This window comes from Macaca fascicularis, chromosome 15, assembly GCF_037993035.2.
Source record: "Macaca fascicularis isolate 582-1 chromosome 15, T2T-MFA8v1.1".
Lineage (NCBI taxonomy): Eukaryota > Metazoa > Chordata > Mammalia > Primates > Cercopithecidae > Macaca > Macaca fascicularis.
Genome location: NC_088389.1, coordinates 81,303,150 through 81,309,240, shown reverse-complemented (window position 1 = coordinate 81,309,240; position 6,091 = coordinate 81,303,150). Strand labels below are relative to the sequence as shown.

Here is a 6,091-nt window from a genome sequence, read left to right as displayed (position 1 = left end):
GTTCTGCAATGAGTGAAGATAGTAAATCTACAAATTAAAAATCTACATCATTGCAGCAAGCTGAGATTGTACCACCACTCTCCAGCTTAGGTGACAGAGTAAGACTCCATCTCAGAAAAACAAAAACAAAGTGTACCTCAAAGAAAATTTTGGGCCTTGATGCCATTAGTACTGAGTTCTACCATTCATTTTAGGGAGAAATAACACTGATATGATGTGAACTCTTAAAGGGAATAAGACAAGAAAAAACGCATCCAACATAATTTATGAACCCAGTATAACTTAGATACCAAAGCCTATAAAGACACAATGAAAAAGGAAAGTTATAGGTCAGTCTCAATCTTTACATTTTAATTTGTTTTAGAGACATGGTCTTATTCTGTCACTCAGGCTGGAGTGGAATGGTCTATTCACAGCTCACTGCAACCTCAAACTCCTGGGCTCAAGCAATCCTCCTGCCTCAACCTTCTCAGTACCTGGGATACAGGCACATGCCACCACGCCTCTACAATTTTTTGTAGAGGAGACAGGGACTCGCTCTGTGGCCCAGGATGGTCTCAAACTCCTAGCTTCAAGCACTGCTCCTGCCTCAGCCTCCCAAATTGCTGGGATTGCAGATGTGAGTCATGCAAGGCTCATCCTTGCATCCTAGGCCAGGCTCATCCTTCAACAAAGACAAATAGACTAACAGAGCAGAGAAAAATTCCCTGTGATATATGTCACTGATAAAGGAGTGGATTCTGGACTATATCTAGATTGTCTACAAATCAACAGGAAAAGACAACCCAATAGGAATATGGGCAATAGATTTGAATGCCACTTTGCAATAGAGGATTTTCAAATGGTCAGTAAAAGTATGAAAAGATACCTACAACTTCATCAACAAGCAGAGGAATAAAAAATTAAATCATAATGAGATATGACTACATACCTGCCAGCATGGCCAATCCAAAAGACTGACAATACCAAGTTCCAGTGAGGATATGGAAAAAAAGAGACTGTCAAACACGGGTGTTTGATGAAAGTGTAAATAAGGGCAGCCATTTTGTAAAACTGGCATTATATTCTGGCATTTGGCGTTGTATTTTAAAGTTGAACGTACACTATCCTGTGAATGAGAAATTCTACTCCTGGGTAAATACTCAACAGGTATGCCTGCACATGTGTGCCTAAAGTGTTGCATGCAAGAAAGTTTCAGCAGAATTATCATAATAGTCCCAAACCAAAAGCAGCACAAGTGTTCATCAACGATAGAGCAGAAAAATAAATTCCTACAGAGGAATCCTCTGTATAGCAGGGGCCATGGAATTTGAGTTGGTAAAATAATAAATCTCAAAGTTGGCCAGGCACGGTGGCTCACACCTGTAATCCCAGCACTTCGGCAGGCCGCGGCGGGCTGATCACGAGGTCAGGAGATCGAGACCATCCTGGCTAACACGGTGAAACCCCGTCTGTACTAAAAATACAAAACCAAATTAGCCAGGCATGGTGGCAGGCGCCTGTAGTCCCAGCTACTCAGGAGGCTGAGGCAGGAGAAGGGCGTGAACCCGGGAGGCGGAGCTGGCAGTGAGCCGAGATCACACCACTGCACTCCAGCCTGGGCGACAGAGCGAGACTCCGTCTCAAAAAAAAAAAAATAATAATAATAATCTCAAAGTCGTTCATTCGATGCTGTAGATGAGGTTGGGTGGATAGAAATCACATCAATACGGAGATGATCCACAGCAGCAACTGCTCTTCACAAGAGCCATCTAGTGAAAATCTCTAAAGCACATGTGATCCACCCCAACAGGACCACCTCAGCTCCTATTCTTGATCATGCAGGACCACCAGAAAGCTTCATTCTTGTATTTCATTGATTTAGCCCCTGGCAGAATTTTTTTTTTCTAACTGCATTTATTGCTTTTCTCTCTCCAGAAGGACAAGCCTCTGACCTGGCATCCAGCTCTGAGGTAGGCGAAGAGACCTTAGAAACACAAACAGCAAAGTTTAAACTCCAGCTGCATCTCTTACCAAATTGTAACCATGGGAAAAATTACTTATCTGTCCAAATTTCAATGTCCTTATCCATAACATGGGTATAATAACATATATATATAGCATAGAGTTATATGAAGATCAAGTAATGTCTATAAAATTTCATGCAAAGAAAGGTGCTCCAATGGTAGCTATTAGTAGCTTATGTTGATTCTGACTAGCTTCCATTTCAGCATACAATGATTTGAATGCTTATGTGTCTCCAGAATTCATGTTGAAACTTATTCCCCAATGCAATAGTGTTGAGAACTGAGGCCTTTGAGAGGTGATTAGCTCATGAGGGGCTTCACTCATGTATAGGATTAGTTCCCTTATAAAAGAGGTTTTGCATAGTACTCACCCCTTTTCCCCTTCTGCTCTTCCACCATGTGAGAACATAGCATTTGTCCCCTCTAGAGAATGCAGCAACAGATACCATCTTGGAAACAGAGAGCAAACCCTCATCAGACTCCAAATCTGCCAGCATCTTGATCTTGGACCAGGCAGCCTCCAGAAATGTGAGAAATAAACTTTTACTACATATAAATTACCCAGTCTGTAGTATTTTGTTATAGCAGCAGGAATGGACTAAAACAATGTGTTTGCACATTAACTCAGACCTTGTCTTTTCTCCTCACTGCTATGGCTAAGAACCCCAAGAGTGAATCAACTGGGTTCAAACTAAGCATAACTGCAACAGAGGAGTTGGGCACATACCCAGCTGACTGCTCGGGAAAGGCATTTGTGTGTCACCTGAATGAAGGCTGATTTCCATGGACAGCAGCCAGAGGGATGAAGAAGGAGGAACGAAGAGGGCAGGGAGGATATCCAGGCAAAGAGAATGAAATGAACCTCTGGATTATCTTTTGAAAACTGGACTCTGATCTTGGGGCCAGAAAATACTATTATGTGAGTGTTGATAACCTTTCTGTACCTTGCCAGCCAGCCAGAATTTTCTTTACCTTCTTTCTTCCATCCTCTAAAAGGGGAGCTCTATTTTCACTAGCTCAGTTATGAGGCCTCTGTGATGCAGAATCAGGCAATGTGCACAGAAACACAAACTGGATTCTGGGAAAGGCAAAAGAATAGGGGCAGTTGGAAAAGGACAGTAAAGGGAGACAACAGGCTGGGCACTAGGGGAGAATTTCATTCGGCACTTAGAATTGGAGAAGGGAAGGAATTTGGGGGAAGCAACTGATGACCACTTTGGAGAACACTGTAAGTGGCAGAGACAATCAAATAACCACGAAGTGGCAAATCTGCCTTGGAATTTAATTTGGAACCAGTTCCATCGGACCTGGAGTTCATGCTACCAACCTCCATGCCCTCCTGTGACAGCAAGAGAGAGCCAGGAGCTTTTCAAAGAGATGACCAGGGTTATAGGTTACAGATCTGCATGGAGGGCATTTTTAGACACACAAATCCAGGCATGATTGTAGCTGAAAAGGAACAAGGGGGAAGGGAAGCAACTAGAATTGCATTTTTCATCAACATTGCCTTTCGTCCACTTTACATGGGTGACTAATGAATATGCTGACTAGTGTTCCATGAAATATTTAGTATGTGTTAACTTTGTCTTTGTTTCAAGACTTCCTGCTTTACTCTTACATGTTAAATTATTGAACATTTGAATTATAGAATTCTCTGAATACAAGTGTTTATCTCTGAGGATTTCTTCTACAAAATTGCCTCTGTGTACCAAATCTTTGTTATATATAAGCCAGCAATAGATCTGGAATTAGCTTAATGCAATATATATATAAGTCATAGATATACAAATAATTTTACTGGGATGTTACCTTAAGCTTCAGATATAACCATAACCACAGTCATACATCATCTTTTGTAAGATAATTGTTTTGATTATATAGATTCCCACTGGAGGGAATTTAGATAATACCATAAATATAAACAAGATAAAAATTACCCATAGATCTTACCACTCAGAGATCATCATTCATATTTTAAAATATTTTCAACTACTCTTTTTTTAATGCCTATGCAGACAGTTATGATTATATAATTGAAATTATTGTGGCTTTTTACTTTTATATACTGCCGTTGTTAATTAATACTAAATTCTGACAATTTTAAGATACCAAGAAATGTTCTTTAGAAATTTAATTTATAATGGCTATGCTCTATTCCCCACATGTGGATACATCATAATTTATTTGAACCTTCGTTAATGTTGGAGTTTTAGCTTGTTTTCATTATTTTCCTATTATATCATGTTGTGATAACTATCTTGATACAGTACTGATATTTGCCTGAACTTTTGCTTTTATAACAACTTGATTGAGCTCTAATTCACACACCATACAACTCACCCATTTAATGTGTACAATTCAATGTCTGTTAGTATATGCACAGCCTGGGGCATCTTTCACCAACATTCATTTTAGAACATTTTCATTATCCCCAAAAGAAACTCCACCCCCTTTAGTCATCAACCCCCAGTTCTTCCGTATGCCCCACCTGCACTGTACACAACCACAAATCTATTTTCTATCTCTAAAGATTTGCCTAATTTGGACATTTTAAATAAATGAACTCATATGATATGTAGTCCTTCCTGGCAGTCATTTTTCATTTTGCATAATTTCAAGGGTGATCCATGTGATAGCATTTATCAGTACTTCATTCTTTTATTACCAAATAGTATGACCTGCATGGCTATACCACATGTTACATATCCGTTCATCAGTTGGTGGATATTTGGATTGTTTCCGCTTTTCAGCTATTACGAAATAATGTTTCCATGAACATTCATTTACAAGTTAGTGTCGACAAGTTAAAACACAAGTTAGTATTTTTATTTCTCTTGGATATATAACTAGGAGTGGAAATGCTGGGCCCTGTGGTAACTCCATGTTTAATCATTTTAGGAATTGCCAGACTGTTTTTCGAAGTGTCTGTGCCATTTTATATTCCAACTAGAAATGTATAAAGGTTTCAATTTCTCTACATCCTCACCAACATTTGTTATTATCTATTTTTTTAAATTATAACCATCCATTTGGGTATGAAGTATCATCTTGTGTTTTTGATTTGCATTGTCCTGATGGCTAATTGCCTGAATTTCTGTTGTTTCAAGCAACCCAGTTTGTGGGCCTCTGTTACAGCTGCCCTTGCAAACCAACACAGGCTCCAAATCTCTAGCCAAACTGCTTAATAATTTTGCCTCTATTTCTTTATCTGTGGGATAAAAGTTATAATAGCAGCCCAGTGTAAGGATCCAATGGACTTCTTTATAATGGGAAAGCGTCTACGTTTGGCTACCTGGGGCTTCTGGCCTTAAACCTTGCACCCTTCCCTGTCAGCACTACTGCTGCAGTTTAGAGACAGTGGCTGTTAAACTGCAGTACACATTAGAATCACCAGGAGGGCTTGTTAAACACAGGAGGCCTGACCCCACCTCCAGAGTTGCTAATCCAAGAGGTCTGAAGTGGGGCCTTGATAACTTGGGAGTCTAACACATTCTCAGGCGGTTCTGATGCTGCAGGTCCAGAGACCACATTTTGAGTACTATGGAATTTCACTTGGGGAAGATTTATGGGGAACAAAGTAACAAGGCCAGCGTTTGAGGGAGTTCTGAAAGGGCGGGAGGCTTTGCATCATGCGTAGATAAGCCTTATTCTTGTCATCACAATGGTCTCAGCTACCCTGCCCTTCTCCTATGCTGTAGCACATGGACATTTATGCTATCTTATTGGCTACAGGTTCTTTTCCAGTCTTCATTCTGAACTAGGAAGTTATTTTCTTGCACATTCTGGGCTTGGACTTGAATATCTACCTATTTTCCGTTTTGAGCTTCCCTGAGTGATGAGGTTTGAGATCTGATCTAAAGTTAATTTTAGCATCCCTTTGTTTGACCTCCCCCATGAACCCTTTTCTTCATGACCTCTTCCTTCCTAACACATACTTTCTTTTCTAAAATTTCTTACATATATGTATGTATATATATATTTAATTTATTATACTTTAAGTTGTGGGATACATGTGCAGAATGTGCAGGTTTGTTACATAGGTATACACATGCCATGGTGGATTGCAGCACCCATCAACCCATCAT

The 6,091-nt window shown here is 39.9% G+C and overlaps 1 long non-coding RNA gene across 2 annotated transcripts; it reads left to right on the top strand.

Moving 5' to 3' along the window:
- The first annotated feature begins 1,661 nt into the window (after window positions 1–1,661).
- On the top strand, window positions 1,662–3,699 carry LOC123569037 (uncharacterized). 2 transcript variants are annotated; one of them, XR_010581737.1, is made up of 3 exons: window positions 1,662–1,952; window positions 2,434–2,534; window positions 2,668–3,699. It is a non-coding gene; the product is annotated as an uncharacterized lncRNA (long non-coding RNA). The 2 variants fall into 2 exon arrangements; XR_010581736.1 differs by having other exon boundaries at window positions 2,411–2,534.
- The last annotated feature ends 2,392 nt before the right edge of the window (window positions 3,700–6,091 follow it).